This window comes from Vombatus ursinus, unplaced genomic scaffold, assembly GCF_900497805.2.
Source record: "Vombatus ursinus unplaced genomic scaffold, bare-nosed wombat genome assembly UNPS02014772.1, whole genome shotgun sequence".
NCBI lineage: Eukaryota > Metazoa > Chordata > Mammalia > Diprotodontia > Vombatidae > Vombatus > Vombatus ursinus.
In genome coordinates this window covers 29,689,132-29,709,015 of record NW_020954550.1, presented here as the reverse complement: position 1 = coordinate 29,709,015, position 19,884 = coordinate 29,689,132, and the positions used below count along the sequence as shown (strand labels likewise).

General features: G+C 37.2%; 1 pseudogene; it reads right to left on the bottom strand.

Annotated features, from left to right (window-relative positions):
* Positions 1-16,593: 16,593 nt before the first annotated feature.
* LOC114044111 lies at positions 16,594-18,035 on the bottom strand (annotated as a pseudogene).
* Between the last annotated feature and the right edge of the window lie 1,849 nt (positions 18,036-19,884).

Below are 19,884 nucleotides of genomic sequence, written 5' to 3'. Positions count from 1 at the left end.
TAGTAGTAGTAGTAGTAGTAGTAGTAGTAGTAGTAGTAGTAGTAGTAGTAATGACAATAGTGAGGTCATATGAAGTTCATCATATTTAAAGACAAAACCACTTGAAAAGCATCAGTTGGTCATCTACTTTGAGGTCTTCCTCACCTGACTCTCCACATCCCTTTGTCTTGTTCTTTGTATGACCAAAAGCACAAATCTGTTAGAAAATTGGTTGAGGAGTCAGGCTGATTTCCACATAACCTATTGTATAGTTCTTCTAATGTGAGGACAATTTAATTCTGTAGTCACAGAAGTTCCTATAGATATCACATCTCAGTTTCATCCCCACTTTCAAACTTTGGCCATTGGTAACCTTATGGAATGATCTTCAAATCTCAAATTCCAAGTTTTCTATGAAGTATCTCTGAAAGAGGCATGATATGATAGTGGAAATACAGATGGATTCCTACCAATTCTTTCCTCTAGATCTTTTATTCTTTTACAAATTACTTGTTGTACTTCTAGTCCTTGTAGTTTCTGTGGGAAAAAGTGTGTGTACATTTGTATATATACATACGTGTGTATGTGTACACACACAGACATAGACACAGACACAGACACACACTCACACTTTTTTTTCCCCTTTGAATCATTGCTTGCAGTAGTTATTCCTTTTTGGAAATCTTTAGAGCTACAATTTTTTTTTACCCTTTGGTGTATTCTTTAGTACACTAATCTCTTCAACTTCAGTTCTTAGATTGGGATTTTGTGCCAGGGCCAGGCTCTGTCCTTTCTTACACTTTTGGGTGGTGTGGTTGGTGCTGTTTGGTTTTGCCCTGGTAGTTCCTGGGTCACTACTGACATTCACCTCCCAGAGTAAGGTCTTCTCTATATCTTTGTGGCTCAGAATACTGGATATTCAGGTCTATGGTACTTATGCTGCTGATCTCCATAAAAAATGGAGAGGGTGCCTGAAGTGTCCTGGTCTGAGGCTAGGACTTTTATTTGTTTAACCACCTCAGAGCTTTCTGACTTCCCCTGGTCTTTCTCAGGGGACCCTCTACTCTTGCTGACACCTAACCTTTCAAGCTACATGGGTATCTAGCCTGTTGAGTTGTGAATCTGGGCTTGTTTGCCTATACTCATGTTAGGCTTTGCTGACAACCCACTTTCCTAATGTTTAGGGGCTTCTGGTTGACTTTGTTTTCTTTTCTTTTCTTTTTTTGTAATGCAGTTCTGGCATGGAAGAACTAATTTTAGTACCTTATTGCATTTCTTGATCATTATTTGACCTGATACATATTTCAGATTTTTGCTGGAGTAGGTATTTGGGAGATAGGTAGTCTGTTCCATTCAGCTAACCACCTTGGCCAGAAGTTCATTTAATAATTCTTACCCTGTAATAGTATTCTATTCTATTCCTATTCCATAGTCTATTCTCTAAGTGATAGGGATTCACTTTTTTTCCAGATTTTTGTTACCATAAAAAGTTACACTTTTTTTTTTGCTCAGGTAATTCATTTATGGTCTCATGGGCTCACAGATCTATAGTATAATACTGAACAGGGCAGAATGGCAGATTCTTAAAAAATATTGATTATAACTCTAAGATCCTTTCACTAGTACTCTGCCAATTATCCCAAAGTCTGTAAAAATGTATAATACAAAATCTTAAATTCGGAACGGATTTGAGAGATTATCTAGTCAAATTCCCTTATTTCACAGATAAGTCAAACCGGGTTCAGGAGGAGTGGACTGATTCACTCATTATCAGACAGCTAGTTAGAGAGAAGGTTAATGCTAGACCCTAGGTTCTAGACTTCAAGTCAATGCTCTTTGGAGAAGTTATTCCTTCTTCAAGTATAACATCTTGGGAAATATTAATGAGGCCATAGAAGTAAATGACTGAGCAGTATAGCAAGTATGCTGTATGTATATATTGCATTACAAAAGAGGTAACTCTGGGCATGCATTTTTTGTGGGACATTGCCACACTAAAGCCAAGAAATCTAACAGTGGTCATTCCTCATTTTTTGTCTTATTGAGCAGGGCACTTCTAGCCAGGGACATTGTGGATTACTTAAATTTCATAGTAAACTCTAAATATTGGACACTGCTGTGGAGTATGGTAGGCCATTAGGCACAAAACAGTCTGAGGTGGAAGGATATCTGATATAAACATAACCATTTTCCATCTTTTCCCTCACTTAATGATTTCCTCCATTTAATGTTCAAAATTGTAAGCATTGGCCCACAGGACATTATTTTATTTTCTGTGTTCTTTCCCTACCAAGTAAATTTCCTTGTAATCTTAACTATGAAGGAGGTATCTCCTCTGGTAAAACTGAATAACAAACTAATAATAAAGAGTATGTCTTTTAGATTAGAAGGTTAAACATTAAAGAAGAATCCATGGAAAAATCTAACCTCAGACACAGCACCTAAAAATGTTGAATACATTGTAGGTGTTTAATATTTTGTGGCTAATTAATTGAATGAAATAACTGAACTCCCAGAACTGACATAATTAGAATTTAATTTAAAGTTGTCCCAGAAAGCTTATCTCTCTATGTGTGTGTGTGTGTATTTAAAGCAATTAAAAATGTAAGAGAAGTGATTTTTGAAATCAAATATAAGGTATGAAATTAATAATGACCATACATGGTTAGAGCCTTAGTCCACACTATACAAAATTCTGCCAAAAAAAAAGAACTTTATAATGAAACATTATTAGGTCTTGGTATCATATTTGTAGGATTAAGGGACAAATAGGTACAGAAATTGTTTACATATTGGAATTTTTCTTATCCACTTTTTTTTTTGGTTAGGCAATGGAGTTAAGTGACTTGCCCAGGGTCACAGAGCTAGTAAGTGTTATGTGTCTGAGGCCAGATTTGAACTCAGGTCCTCCTGAATCCAGGGCTGGTGCTCTATCTACTGTGCTACCTAGTTGCCCCTTTATCTACTCTTAAGAAGAGGATTGAACTACCAAGAATTATTTTGTAGAGATAGAAAAAATATAATAACAAAATTCATCTGGAAGAACAAAAGTCAAGAATATCAAGGGAATTAATGAAAAAAAATGCAAAGGAAGGTGGCCTAGCCATACCAGATCTAAAACTATATTATAAAGTGGTGATCATCAAAACTATTTGGTACTGGCTAAGAAATCAAGTGGTGGATCAGTGGAATGGGTTAGGCACATAAGACACAGTAGTCAATGATTATAGTAAACTAGTGTTTGATAAACCCAAAGACTCCAGCTTTTAGGATAAGAACTCACTATTTGACAAAAACTGGTGGCAAAACTGGAAAATAGTATAGCAGAAACTAGGCATAGACCAACATCTCATACCCTATACCAAGATAAGGTAGAAATAGGTACATGATTTAGACATCGGGGATGTCTCCATAAGCAAATTAAGGTTTTTTTTTTTATTTTTTTCCACAAGCAAATTAAGAGAGCAAGGAATAGATCAACTGTTAGATCTATGGAGAAGGGAAAAATTTATGACCAAACAAGAGATAGAGAACATTATGAAAATGCAAAAGGGATAATTTTGATTACATTACATTAGAAAGTATTTGCACAAACAAAACCAAATGCAAACAAGATTTGAATGAAAGCAGAAAACTGGGAAACAATATTTACAACCAGCATTTCTGATAAAAGCCTCATTTCTAAAATATATAGAGAACTGAGTCAAATTTATAAGAATACAAGTCACTACTCAATTGATATATGATCAAAGGATGTGAACAGTCAGTTTTCAGGTGAAGAAATTGAAGCTATCTATAATCATATAAACTGTTCTAAATTACTATTGATTAGAGAAATGCAAATTAAAATAACTCTGAGGTATCACCTCACACCTCTCAGATTAGCTAACATGACAAAACAGGACAATAACAAATGTTAGAGAAGATGTGGGAAAATTGGAACACTAATGCATTGTTGGTAGAGTTGTGAACTAATCTAACCATTCTGGAGAGCAATTTGGAGCTGTGCCCAAAAGATAACCAAACCAGGCATACCCTTTGATCCAGCAATACCAGTACTAGGTCTATATCCCAGAGATCATAAAAAAGGGGAAAGGACCCACATGTACAAAAATATTTATAGCAGCTCTTTTTGTGGTAATGAAGAATTGGAAATTGAGGGGATGCCTATCAATTGGGGAATGGCTGAACAAGTTGTGGTGGGGGGGCAGGTAGGTGGTGCAGTGGATAGAGCACTGGCCCTGAAGTCAGGAGGACCTGAGTTCAAATCCGGCCTCAGACCAAACACTTGACATGTACTAGCTGTGTGACCTTGGGCAAGTCACTTAACCCCGATTACCTCACTAAAAAAAAACAAACAAGTTGTGGTATATGAATGTAATGGAATAGTACTGTGCTATGAGAAATGATGAGCAGACAGATGTCAGAAATACCTGAAAAGACTTACATGGACTGATGCTGAGTGAAGTGAGCAGAACCAGGAGAACACTGTACATAGTAACAGCAACATTGTGCAATGATCATCAACTTTGATAGACCTGGCTCTTCTCAACAATACAATGATCCAAGACAATTCCAAAAGACTCATGATGAAAATGCTAACCACATCCAAAGAAAGAACTATGGAGTTTGAATGCAGATTGAAGCCTACTATTTTCACCCTTTTTATTTTTTCTTTCTCATGGTTTTTTCCCCTTTTGTTCTGATTCCTTTTCATAACATGACTATTGTGGAAATATGTTTAACAGGATTATACATGTATAACCTATATCAGATTTCTTGCTGTCTTAGGGAGAGAAAGGCGAGGGAGCAAAATTTGGAACTCAAAATTTTACAAAAATGAAAACTATCATTACATGTAATTGGAAAAAAATAAAATGCTATTAAGAAAAAAAGAAAAGGATTAAAACATTTTCTTTATGCCAGTTTAGCTAGAGTCTTGCCTAGAGTTGGAGACACAGACTACCTGACCTTATGGGATTTTTCCATGATGTAAACAAATATAATTCTCCATAAAAGTTAAACAACAATAGCTTTTGAAGATTTGTGAGCATAGTTTATTTGGACTTGCAAAGGATGTTTTAATAAATTTCCTTAAGCTTTTCAAATAGTGGTTAGGTAGCCATGGGGACAAGTAATAAAAATCTCATCATAGATTTAGTGCTGCTTATGAAATTTGAATAGAAAGTGAAGAGTGGGAATGATCAGTTTCAAGTATGGAAAGAGGCTAATATGGCTATACCTGGGTGGGATAATAAGGAACACTGTATTAACAAGAAGAAACCAAGGGTAAGTAGGAAGGAAGTAGAATTTGTTGATGACGCATTAGTTAACTTGACAAAGAGTAAAAGCAAGAAATGCCATAGGGAAATTAAAAAATAGTAAATGATCAACACAATAGCAGATGGAATTTAACTAAGATGCCAAGGGAAGGAAGTTAGAAAAGGTTTATATGATATGTACATGCTGAGAGATTCTTAATGTTTTCATACACTCAGAATAAACATCTGTGTGGCGTACTTAATTTAATAAAAGCGTATACTCCACAACCAAGTTGATGAAGTGAATGAGATGATAACTTATTAACATAAGCAGAATTGAAAAAATCTTTACCATATTTCTTTAATATACTAAAGTGTCTTTTGGTCATATATAGAATTTATATTTTTTCTACAAATTCATTTCAATTCAATAAATGTATGTTATGAGCCCATTGTGAATAAGGTAGTGGATTGGTTTGGGGTCAGGGGCAGATATAAAGACAAAAATAAAATAGACTATATACTCCAAGAGCTTACATTCTACTGTGGGGGAGGTGGTGAGTGTGTGTGTGTGTGTGTGTGTGTGTGTGTAAATATACACACATATATGTATATAGAGACAGGGGGAGGGAAGAAGAGAGAGAGAGAAGGAGAGGTAAATAAAAGGTGTTTTAAGAAGAGAGAGGACAGTAACAACTGGGTAGGGGGACAACTGAGAGAAAGCTGTAGAAGAAGCAACTGAGTTGAGGAAGAGAAAGATTTTGAGGGGCAAAAGGGAGGCAGAAGTTCATTCCAACCATGGTGCCCAACTTGTGTGAAAGCACTGAGACAGGACATGGGATACAGAATTAAGCTAACAGCCAACAGTTCTGTTCGGCTGCAATGTAGTTCAAAGAATAGTTCACTATTCCAGTTCTGCTACAAAAACTTTTGAAAATAACTCAAAAAATTTGTACAGAATAGAGAACTTAGTGATTTCAGATGGAGCAAAGGAAGTACCAGTGGAAAGGATTTACTCCATATCACCATGTTTCACAAACCTAGCCATGAAAGAATAAGAAAAGGCAAGAGAATATTCCAAGTAGGAAAAACCTCTCCAATGAAAGATACCTCCTTCTACTCCCTATGAATTAAAAATCTTAATGAAATGCTTCCAACATCACTTAATTGATGATGAAGAGAGTGAAAGAGAGGGGGAAGAAACATCAAAAGAAATATATCTTTGAAATCACATAGAAGTCTGAGAGATTTATCTAACCCCGAGACCCTGGGATTGGAAGGTCCTCCTTGTTTGTTCATACTAGAAGAGGACCAACACCTTTGCTTGATAGAGAGGAAGAAAGAGGAAAAGAGAGATGAAGAGGGAGAGAGAGGGAGAGAGGGAGAGCAAGAGATGCTCATGCAATGTTTCATGATTTCAAATCTTTAAGAATCAAAACTATAACTATACTAGGACAACCCAAAGCCAGCTTTGGTTTTAAAATTAACATTTGCAACCAATTAGTTCATAATGAGTATTTGTCTGAATTTTTTAATGAACATAAGAAAGCTTTTAAAACTGAAGTGCTTTCATGTTGAAGACTTGAGTTACCCTGACTGACTTATTAGTGTGACACTTTTTGATCACCCAAAGAGCTTATAATGTTTTAAGTATGTGGGCTCAGTCTCAAGTAGGATGGCCAACAATTCCCTTCTGCAGTCTGCATAACAATTTTTTCTTTTTTGTGTCCAGAGGGCAGATTTCAATTGCGTGTTCTGTACTTAAACCTCACACAGAACTCCCATGGACATCAATGGAAATTCTGCATATGGATTGCGGGTTGACTGAACACAGAAGAACTATCCATAATGCAGCTAAATAAAGGACATTTCCCCCTATTTCATGGCCATGTTCAGTTTCTCTAGTCTGTTTCTATGCCACAGCTAAGAGGCTTTATAATACTATTTTGCATTTATATTGTGCTTTAAGATTTTAAAGTGTTTTATATATATTATCTTATTCCATCCTCATAACCACCTTGTGAGTTGAATACTATTATGATCTTAATTTTATAGACAAGGAAATGAAGAATCAGAGAAGGTTGGTGATTTGCCAGGGGTCAAACAGCTAGTAAATGTCTAGAGGATTGGAATCCAGGTCTTCCTGAGTCCAAGTCCAGTGTTTATCCACTATGCCAGGTTGCTCTGTAACATACACTGATGAGCCTGACTTCTTTTTACAAAATTTTTATTTTACAAATTTTTACAAATACTCTGACTCATCCACCTGTGATTTGTCACGCCCTAAACACATCTTACAATTCCCACATCCACTCTATGTTTTTGTTCATCTCATTTTCCTCATCTGAAATATCCTTCCTTATTTCTTCTCTTTGCTTACCTGAACCTACCTGATCCCACCTCATCTGAACCATCTCTGAAACCTAGTTAAAATCCCAATCGCAGATGTAGTTTTTTCTAGATAATTTCACCTAGAAGTAGGATCTCTTACACATGAACTCCTATAGCTCCTATGGTTTGCTGTCTTTATAGCTCATTGGCAATTTATGTACAGAAAGTCATGAAAGACTGATTGTATTTCCTCTGCAGACAGGGTTATTAGACAAAGTAGGAGAAGCTGGATAGTATAACATATAAAGCATTGGGTTTAGAGTAAGAAGACCTGTCTTTATATTCCACCTCAGAAACATATAATCTATACCACTAAGGGCAAGACATTTAGACTCTCTGAGTTTTAGTTTCCTTATTTTTAAAATGGGAATAAAAATACCTGTTGCACTTAAAAGGATTTGCTGAGTATCAGATAATATAATGTGTGTGAAGTGCTTTACAAACCTTATAATGTTTGTGTAAATGTCAGCTTTTGTTATTATTGAATCGAGGGAATGGAAGAGGCATAGGTTGCATACCTGGCTTTTAGAATGGCATCTTGCAAGATTTTTCATAACATCCTTGTGGATAAAATGGAGGAATGTGGGCTAGATAATAATACAGTTAGGCAAATTTGGGACTTGCTGAATGACCAGACCCTGAGTGTTTATTAATTGATCTATTCTAAGGCAGAAGATATCTAGTGGGTAGCCTAGGGCTCTATTCCTTAGTCTTAGTCTATTTAAAATTTTGTAAACAACAGATAAAATTAGAGATAACACTCATCAAATTATTGTTGCCAGGAAGCCAAGGACTATAGAATACATCTTTTTATAGCATAGGAACCAAATAAGATCTCAAGTTGGGAATGATGGGCTGAATTTAATAACATGCAAATTAATGGGATTATAGGACGTACATTTGAGTTATAAAAGCATCCAACTGCACAAGTACAGGATGTTGAAGGTGTGATTGAAAAATAGTTTATGAGAATAGGACCTGGGGATTTTAGTGGACCTTAAATCAATGTGTATAAACAGTATGACCTAGAAGCCATGATGATTAATATGATCTGGGTGAACATTAAGAGAGGCATAGGGTCTAAGGATTAGGGATGTGCTATTCCTTCTGCACTCTGCCCTGCCCATAGGTAGAGTGTTGTGTTTATCTTTGATAACCTTGTTTTAGGAAGAACATTGCAAAACAATAATGTGCCTAGAAATTGTTGACCAGGTAATAAGGTGATGGGAAATCTTGCCATATAAAGGTGTATTAAAGGAATTAGAGTTGTTTAACCTGACAAAGGGAAGACAATTGAAAAATGTTCTCCATCTTCAAATGTTTGAAGTTATGTGAAAAAGAAATTATATTTGTCTTGCTTGACTCCAAATGGAAGAACTATGACCAATGGGTAGGAGTTGTAGAGAGGTAGATTTCAGCTTGGGAAAACAAAATACTTATGAATTAAAACCACCCTTCTGTAACTCGAAGTAATTTACTTCCTTTCTCTGGGTTCCACTTTCTTTTCTGCGGCTCTTTTCTTTCTAACTAGAATACTACATATGTATGTTCATGAATTGTTATTCATTCATTCATTCATTCAAAAAGCATTTATTACATACCTATTATAGGCTTTGAGTGACAGGCAAATCTCCTGTTCATTAGGTTTATTCCCCACTCCCTCCTTTTATTCTCAAATATTTTCTTTCATTAAGGGGGGTTGGCAAAAAAAGAAAGTGTGTGAAGGGGGAACCAAGAAAAAAAAAACATCAGATGGAAAAACTCCTTTAACATGGGCTTAACTACTTCAAGGCAAGGCCTAAATATTGTCGTTTTTCAGCTCTGAGAATAAGAGCCTGCTATTCTTCATGAGGGGCTAAGACGACAAGCGGAAACAACTCAAATAATACACTTTGGACAATTTGAAGAAGGAATTAGATGTCAGAGAATCTATATATCTATTGGAACTGCTTGCATCTATAGCACAATTTTCTCATTTCAGCTGATAGGAAAAGTAATCTAAATTAGTGATGATTATACTTTTTAATAACACTATTTTGGGGGCTGCTAGATGGCTCAGTGGATAGAGCACCGGTCCTGAAGTCAGGAGGACCTGAGTTCAAATCTGGCCTCAGACCAAACACTTGACACTTACTAGCTGTGTGACCCTGGGCAAGTCACTTAACCCCAGTTGCCTAAAACAATAACACTATTTTTGTAAATTTAATTTGCTTTTAAATGCAGACTTCTCAAGCTGACAAAGTATCTTAAAGTAAAGCTATTAACTTTCTGTATTAATGAATAGATGTTTTTGTTGTTTAGTCATTTTTAAGTTGTGTCCAACTCTTTGTGACCCCATTTGTGGTTTTCTTGGCAAAGATACTGAAGTGGTTCGCCATTTCTTCTCCAACTCATTTTATAGATGAGGAAACTGAGGCAAACAGGATTAAGTAACTTTCCCAGGTCACACAGCTAGTATCTGAAGCCAGATTGGAACTCAGAAAGTTGAGTCTTCATGACTCCAGGTCCAGTGCTCTATCCATTGTGCCACCTCATTGACCCAATGAATAGATGACTCATGCATAAAGACCAATTCATTTGTAGAGAATGAATGCACTGATACTTCTATACTTGTGTGGATCAGTGATCTCAGGACACATTCTCCTTTCCTTCCCTTCCCTTCAAACCTTTGGAGAGAAGTACTCAATTTAAATGAAGCAGCCTCAATATAGTGTTCAGGAAACAACCAGGTAAATTGGGGGTGCTAGAATAGCACAGATAAGGCACAGGAAAGATGAACTCCAGAAATAGTAAACAGTTCCTACAAAAACAGCTTGGTAACTTCTCCTTCCTTTCCCCTTTCGCTTCCTCTCCCTTTCCCTCCTTTAATTCAAGATACAGCACTCTTTACACTGCATTTGAGTTGAGCTTTGTCTCTGTAGATGCTTGTTAAGTTGTTGAATTAAACTGAATACTCCTTCTCTGTGTCTCTTGTCCAAAGGCCTTAAAAACAGTTTGTTCTCTTAAATGATTATACAAGTTCTCTTCAATCTTGTTTACAAAGTAAATTGGCCAAGCAATTCTTACCCCCTCCACAAGTAAATTTCAGTTCAGTTCACTTCTAATTATCCCAAATTTTTATGGGAATCTTAGAATCAAAATTAGAAAGGGTCATTTTTAAAAATTGTTGATTACTTTTGTTTTCAGGTGACCTTTGTTTCCCAATATTTTCCTCCTCTTTCCCCACCCAGAACACCATTCTTATAACAAAGAATAGGAGGGAATAAAAAACGCATTTCAGCAAACCTAACCAACACCAAACCCTAGAGTATATGCAGTTTTACACACCTTGGGTCGTCTACCACTGCAAAGAAGGGAGGTGGGTTCTATTCTCCTATCTTTTCTTTGTGGCCAAGCTTGGTCATTATAATAACAGTGTCCAGTTCCATTTTTTTTTGGTCATTGAATGGGAGACTGAATTAAAATTGAAAGCATCCTCCAAGAATAATAGTGCAGCAACCCCTTCTACAATGTCTTGGAAAGAGAGCCATCCACCTTTTGCTGTAATACTTCTATGGCAGGGAGGCCTTTGAGGGCCTGTTTCATTGGTGGGCAGTTCTAGTTAAGAAGTTTTTCCACATGTTAAACTAAATCTACTCTCCTGAAACTTTCAACCATTGGTTCTAATTTTGCCTACTAGTTACTCAGAATAGAGCTAATTTTATTTTTCATTATAATTATTTAAATATATGAAGACTTAAGTAAGAGGGTGGCCACCAATGAGTGAGGACCCCAGTCCTTACAGAATGGGTGATACTCTCTGCCTGATGCTTATCCATGAGGAGACTTGGCAAGAGGCTTCCAGAAAAGTCTGATGGAGGGGCCTTTCTCTCCGTGATTCACAGTATGCCTAGGTATTCAGTAACTGCACCCTGCACCCTGCATTACTATGTGGCAACTGAAAACTTTTTAACTGGCTTCTGAGTCAGAACTCAATATGCCTACAAAAGAAGGCTCACACAGATAGATTTTTTTTTTTCTTTTTCCCCTATGGCTAGTGAAGAAAAGAACTTCTGTAAGCCTATGGGTAGGGAAGAGGGCAGTAGTCCTGGTTGCTTACAACAGGATTATCTCCCTGCACTTGTCCATGAAAATGTTGCCTACTGTTTCTTTTTATCTCTATAGTAATAGTTCTTTCTTGATTTTAGGAGAATGAGTATCAAAGATGGATGGATCAGGTTACAATCTTGTAATCATCGAAGGTTGGAAGAGACACTAGTGGTCAAGCAACTGTAGCCTACAGTGGAATTTGCCAATAGCATGATCAACTATAACAGCTGATGCATGTGAGAAACCAATTATGAGGAGCGAATTGCTTGATCCAACTGAGAAGTGAATTAACCCAACAGCCATGACACCATGTCCTACGAGCAAGAAAGTGATGTATCCATTGGTTATGCACCCCCCCTCCAGAGAAATAAAATTAATTGGGGGGGGGAATGTTGGTAGCCATCATTTTAAGGTTAAACCCACTCTCCCAAGGCCAAGAGAGGGTACATAGAGGGGAGAGTGTGCCCCTTGTTCAGAAGGGGATTTATTTGTATATTAGTTTTTGCTATGTCTTCTCTGCAAATATTCCTTTGTAAATGGTAATTAATTTTAATTGGTTAAATGATATTGAAGTGATATTAACTGGTAATTGATATTGAGGAGGAACATACTGGATGGAGGCTTATGAATGTTAATAATAGAAAAAAATCTAACCCCTCTATACCTCTAAATTCCTGAGAATGGATATAGTTGCATATAGTTGTCTGGTATCATTGGGGAATGAGAGATGGTTCACTTAAATGAATTTCTACATGATAATATTTGTCCCTTTAAATGTCAACTTAAATAGGAATACAATAAAATAGGAAACAATAAAAGTACAAAGATTGGATCTTTATAGGAATTATGATAAGAACATCAACATATGAGGTGATGCACAGTCAAAAAACACAAGTCAACAAGGCAAATCCATAAAGGGACAGTGTATGAGTGAAACACTGAAAAGCTGCCAATGTGTTCTGCTGATTTCATCAGTTTGCTTGCTTACTACCAGACCTGCCTCTCCACCAGGTTCTGCTCTCTTCTCTTGCAGGTCATTACTTACAGCTATTTTTAGGGTTACCTAGTAGTGCAACATCCAACATATAGGGGACTTTGCACATCTATCATTGACACACTGCTCATAGTTCTTTCCTTCTTTCAGAAACCCTGACGCATCCCCTGAGAAACGCCGTAGAGCAGAAGTATGCTTTGAGTGGTCTTCCATGACTCAGTTAGCCCTCATAGCCAAGTCTAATTCAGTCTTCAATTTACTGTAGGTTTTGTCATTAATGATCCTGTCCCTGGCAATGAATACTGTAGCTTTTCTCAGCCATCATTCTCAACCAATAGCTATCTATAAAGCATCTTGATTGGAGTCTGAAGCTATCCTCAATCACGGTTTTCAACCAAGTTAGAGATGTTTCTGGAGTCTTCTTCATCACTGACTATGAAGGTTTCTTCTCTTTAGGTAGGCTCTGCTGGGAAGCATAGAAGCTGAAACTGCATTGAGTCTGATCTTTGACCTCTCTTTGGAAATCTTCTGCTAACTGGTTCTCTTTTTAATCTAAGTGAACTACATTGCTCTCTGTTGAATGCCTCAGTTCAACAATCATTTAACTTATGTTCAACAACTCATTTTAGACTTTATACTACCTTCTGTCTAAAGTTAATCTCCTCAGGACTCTACTTCAAATGGAAAAGTGATTGAGAGTCAGTATGGGTAAGAAATTGTTTTAACATCACCCCAGCCATCCTCTCTCTTAGATGTAAAAAAAAAAATGATGAATTGTCTACAGAATTCTGAGAGATACTGTAACCTTTATTCTACATACCCTTGACCTGTTTTTCTGACCCCTTGACATATGCTACATGTATGTGCTCACACCGACTCTTCAAAAGTCATTCTCCTTTGTATTGGCTTTTTGTATACATTTATCTTCTCCTATTAGATTCTAAGCTTCTTTTTTTTTTTTTGGTGAGGAAATTGGGATTAAGTGACTTGCCCAAGGTCACACAGCTAGTACGTGTCAAGTGTTTGGTCTGAGGCTGGATTTGAACTCAGGTCCTCCTGACTTCAGGGCCGGTGCTCTATCCACCGCACCACCTAGCTGCCCCAATTCTAAGCTTCTTGAATCATTAATATCTTTGTTTTCTCAGCTGCTCATACAATATCTCATTTATAGTTGGTCATAAGATCATATACCTAGAACTAGTCCAACCATTTCATTTTATAGATATGGAAACTGAGGACCAGGAAAGTTAAGTGATCTGTCTAAGGTTACATAGGCAGTAAACATTAGAGAGAGGATTTGAACCCAGTTTCTCAGACTTCAAAGCCAGTTTTCTTTCCCCCGGATTATATAGGTCCTTAATAAAATATATATTGAGTCAAATTGATTGGTGGGAATACTCCTTGGAGAAGATCACAATATCTTCATCCCCTCAGAGGTTGTAATGAGTTTCAACAACCAAAAATATTCAACATTTCATGCTCACTTTTCTGATGGCAAGCCACTTCAGACTGAACTAGAGTAGTCATTGGACACTACTCACACAGTCTATCATCAAGTGCTAGAAGCTTTTTCTGTTTATTAGGACAGCAAGGTGCACAGTGGATAGAGCACCTGCCCTGGAGTCAGGATGACCTACATTCAAAACCAGCCTCACACACTAATTAGCTGTGTGACTCTGGGCAAGTCACTTAAGCCAGTTTGCCTTAGTTTCTCATCTATAAAATGAGATAGAGAAGAAAATGGCAAATCACTCCAGTATCTTTGCCAAGAAAACTCCCAATGAGGTCATGGAGAGTGGTACATGACTAAATGGATACAATAGCAACAAGAAATGAGCAGAGATTTGTTGGTATAATCTTTGAGAACCCTGAGTTATCTGCATTTTATGATGAAGCAAGAGGAGAAATGTAATATAGAATTGGATTGGACCTGTGGTTTGGGTATAAGGAAACCCCTGTGAGGAATACCTTCTATCAACATAGATGACTATTTGCTCTGCAACTTTGTCTTCAAGAATTGGCCAGAGCACTGAGAGGTTGGGACTTGCCCAGGGTCACACAGCCAGTAAGTACCAGAGATATGACTTGAATCCAGGTCTTGACTTTCTATTCATCTCAATGTAGTATTTACAAATAGTAATGTGCTTCACTCTTTCACACCTGAAGTATTGTGAATTTGTGATAATTTTTGACTATTTAAAAAATCTTTAAAACATATTTTTTATCTATGTCTTCACAAAAGCTCTAGATTTTTTAGAGGGACTAATTTTGATCATGTCACCTGGCATTAATTCAAAAGTTTAAGGTAAAAAAAATTCTTCTGAATTAAATTAAATTTTAAATGAGCTTAGAGTTACACAATTTTTAGAATTATATGGGATCTCAGTGACTATCTCATTCAATTAAATCCCTAAAAGAAATTACCCACTATAACAAACTATTTCAGCTTTATTATATTTTGTATGTCTTGAACAATTAACCTTTCTAAAGTAGCCTCTCCTAACTCCCACTTAATGTTGTCCCTTAAAAGCTATACTCAAGTTCAAGGAATTTTTTTGGTCAACCTCTGTTCAAAACCACACCCCAGAAGTAACCATTCAATACTTCCTTATTTTTTAAATTAGACAACTTGAGGACATGTTAGCTCAGAACAAAGGTATCAAATTAAACAGAATATCAACATAATTAACAAAACAATATCCCTCTAAATCCATACTCATAGGGGCAAACTGTCTCACAAATTATTATATTATACTACTGGTGAGAGAAGAGACATATTCATAATCCTAGGGTTGAATTTCAGTTGCCAGACCTTTCTATCTCTTAAGGCATTGCTTGCTGACATCATTTGCTGGTATGAAAATATTATCAGTTGGCCTATTTTCTCTGGTACATACTCACTTGCTATTTTCCCACTAAGGACTTTTTCCCTTTAGGGAAGTTGCCAGAGTTCTATTTGTGAGGTACTTTATAGCTTTAAGGCTATTTCTTTTTTAGTGTGAATCATATACACAGCTGCATCTAGCCAGCAGAGCAAGAGTACTCCAAGTCAAAACTATCTTGGCTTGAGTTTGTTTCCATCTCAGCACGAACTTCCTAGGGTAGAGTAAATAAATTCCTTTGATTTGTCATCACACTCTCAGGTTTCAATTTCAAGGTTATTCTGTTTGTCCTGGAGCTTCCCTTAGAAGGGTGATTTACTTGATAGAGAATTTAGTGGACTTGCAATCAAGATGACATGAGATCACTATCTATCTAGATGAAATGAAATCCACTAGAAGTAGATACATTTAGGTGGTAGAATAAACCAAAATTCAAAAATCTCTAAGAATTACTTACTTTTTGATCTTGTTTCAAAATTTTTGTGTGGTGAACTTATTTCAACATTGTTTTTTTTTTTTGTAAATTTAGTGAAATTTTTTTAATATTCTTGAGATAAAGGAGAAACATAAAATAGGCAATAAATTTGAAATCAAAGTATTGAAAAATTGCATAACATATTTCAAACTTGGCAGCTATAGACAAATCTAATTTGAAGAAATGTAAAAGTATTTGAATACCCCAAATATTATTTTTTTGTGAATAGACTTTTATTTGGCTGTAAGATTTTCACCTTTCTCTGTCCTGAGCTGCTGTCCAAAACCATGTAATATGTGCACTTGGTTGCAATGTCAGGTCCTTCCTATGTTGTTGACTTGTAAGGACTTTTCCACCCTTACCAAAATCCTGGGTGGAGGGAAACTGTTTCCCCATGGAAACAGGAGCTACACCAAGAACTAACTGGGAAAGAAAATCTAAGTTGAAGGAAGGAAAGTCACATTTATAAGTCAGTATCTTGAAGAAGTCAAAAAACAGTCTTGTAGCCTTGGTCCTTTGTGGTTACAGAACATTGTCCATCAGGATTTTATTCCTGTAGATACATCTGGGGCACAACCAATTTCTTCTACTTCTGGGGGTGGGAAAGAGCAGGTAGGCAATAATAAGAGAGGAATCAATATGTCATTTTCAGGTACCCAGGTCTGTCCAGCATGGAACTCCAAAGGAGCTGAACCAGGGACATCATCAGTGTTGGAAACAACCTCTGGTGCCCAAATAGGCACAGCAAGTTAGACAGACTCAGGATGAGTGTAGCAATGAAACATTAATAAGCTTCTCACAAGAAGTGGGCATGGAACTGGAGATGAGTATATACACCCTACAGAAACAAGAGCAAACTTTATATCTCTATTCCCAGTTACAAGTCCCTCCTATTTGACTTTCATAGGTAGAAATCAGCACAGGTTACAGACTTCCTGAAATGCCCACCACATGTTCCCCTTGGTAAGTTTCAAGCACGTGTACTCTAAGTAAAGCTTAACCTTTGTCCTACTTCCAGGTTCTTTAATCAAACAACCAGTTTCACTGAATTTTAGCTGGTTCTTGAAGCTCCTGACTCAGAGCTACTTTTCTCTCAATTTCTTTATATGGAAATATAATAATTTCTTACTTCTCATGTTAGGAAAAACTTCACCATGTACTATACACCATCATGGTAAATTAGATTGCTTGGACCTAGGAGGCTCAGAAAATGTGGGCATGGGCCACACCACCTTGGACTTCATTGTTGCCATGAGTTTGCTCCATGCTGCCATGCTGGCTGTCTGGACAAGAGTGGTCTTTGTTGTCTCTCGTTTCTTTTTCTTATTTGTCAGTGTCTCTGATGCTTTAGCCACCATCTGACTTTCACTTGAAGAATCTTCAGTTGAAGTTTCTGTTTTGATTTTTATCCACTGGGTCTTTTCTTCTATGCTGGGAGTGTCTTGCTCAGAAGGTGACACATGTTCTAAAAGTCTCTTGTATAAAATGTGCTTCTGGCCATTTTTACTGATATTGAGTCTCTGGCACCAGGCCTGAAGATTATTTTGGGATGACGTATGCAGATGAGGTAGCAGGGTGGACATAGGAGGAACATCATCATTCTGAGAAGATTTCTGAGGGGTTGAGGCAACCATATTGGACTTTGTCTTTGGAAAATGTGCAACAGCTTCCTCAAGACTTCCTGATTGTTCTAGGGTAAATTCTTGGGTTGCTGCTTTCATCCTGGCCTCAGTATCTGCCACCAGCTTGGCCCATGCTGCCATCACAGCTGTCCCATTTTCTCTCTACTGAACATTGATTGCCAGCATGGTCCCATGAACCATCCTGCCTTCCTTCATTTTGTCTATATTATTGGCCAGAATGTCTTGTGGTTCCACTTCCTCAGAAGAGTTCTACAAAAGGAGGTACTAATCCTTGACCCCCAGGCTTGTTACTTTTACTTCTGTGGGTATCAATTTCTTCATTTGTAAAATGACAGATTCAACAAGATTTCCTTTCAACTCCACAATCCTCTGAGCCTAGGACCCTGGTCATTTAGTTTCTGTACTCTGTTTGTTTATTTGTATGATGGAAACATTTTGAATTACCAATAACTTTTCTCCTTGCAAGCTGGTCTGCCTCCTCTTTTCCCAACTCTTTTCTTCCAAATAATATTTTTTAAATAAAACAACAGTTGTACATTTTCTTCTCTATTAGTACTCATTTAAAATATAATCATTAGCTGCATAGAGTTATTATTTCTCTAGATAATCTATATTTTATTCATGCTCTTCACAAAATGTTTATTTGCCATTTTTCCTGTTTTGTTTCTATTTTAAGTGTTCAGGATTAATTTTCTTATTGAATACATAGTATGTCTTTGTATAATGAGTACATCTCTGTCCTGGACCCTTAACACTCACTATCTCACTATCCTAACTGACTTGCTCATCCTAGCCTGCCTTCATACTGGCAGGTCTGGTTTCCCAGAGGACTGTCACCTAAGTGCCACAGTCAAACTCTCTCAGGTTCCTGGGGTAACTCTGTTGTGATAGAATATTTAACCTATACCTTTATCTACATAAAACCAGCCACTCACAATGATGATGTTATTAGTTTAGCTAATTAAACAAAAGTAATACTAACCAACATCTCACAGATGATCAGTATAAGCCAGTGTAGGAATATCTAAGAAATGTTGTAATAGTCAGTACATTACAGTATACCCATCAACATGGGTCACACTTTCTCATCAGTGAACTCAGTATCTGGGGCAGGGTTGTGGGGGCAGCATGGCTGTGGGAACACACAGAAATCTCACAGGAAGTATGAGTAAGGAAAACCCATGCACTCATAATTCTGGACTGCAGAACTATATGTCATTGATCCATTCAAGAATATGTCCACCACCACAAGCTGCTTTTCTATTAACTCCTCTCCTTTTGGTCCTCACTACTCATCTTCTGTACAAATTTACTCCTGTTCTACTATTGAAGAGGCAGCTAGGTGGCACAGTAGATAGAGGGCTGAACCTAGAGTCAGGAGGACCTGAGTTCAAATTGGCCTCAGATACCTACTACCTGTGAGACCGTGGGCAAGTCACTTAAGCCTGTTTGCCTCAGTTTCCTCACCTGTAAAAGTGAGCTGGAGAAGGAAAAGTTGAACCAACCATGAAGAGTTGGATATAACTGAAATGACTGAACAACATCCACAATTGAACTGATAAAGCATTGACAAGCCTTTTAAATTCATAATCACCCGGAAAATGGCACTTAGAAAGGATTACACCATTGTTTTCTCTAGCAGTTCCCTTTATACCAGAGAACCACAAAGCTCCTCAAGTTTGCTCCAGGCAATGCAGACAAGCCCATCCAGCTCTTTGTTTAATGGAGGTCTGCATCATTCAATTAGCTACCAACCAGCTGATCCAATAGCAAATCAGTGGCAAAATCTGTCTTTTCTCTTTCTGCTTTTCCTTCTCAAAATAAAGATGTAAGCAGATAGCAACAGATACCAGGGACCTCTGAAAGGCTTCACGACTCTCAAACTATGGATGGTGCTAGACAACAATTCAGATGTCTTTCAATGAGCTAATCTTCCAATCCAACCAATCATAAATAAGCAGCTGAAGCCTTCTTGTCAGCTAACTCACCTCCTGCTGGATTTTTTCACCCAATTCCGTTTGCTCTGGCTTTTCCATCCCCTGCTCAATTCCTCATTCCTATCCATCTCTTCATCACCAACCAAATTCTTCTTCACTTTCAATGGCTCAAATCAGAGCCTTCTATTCAGTGACACTTCTTCCTAATTAAGTACACACTTACAAAATATCCC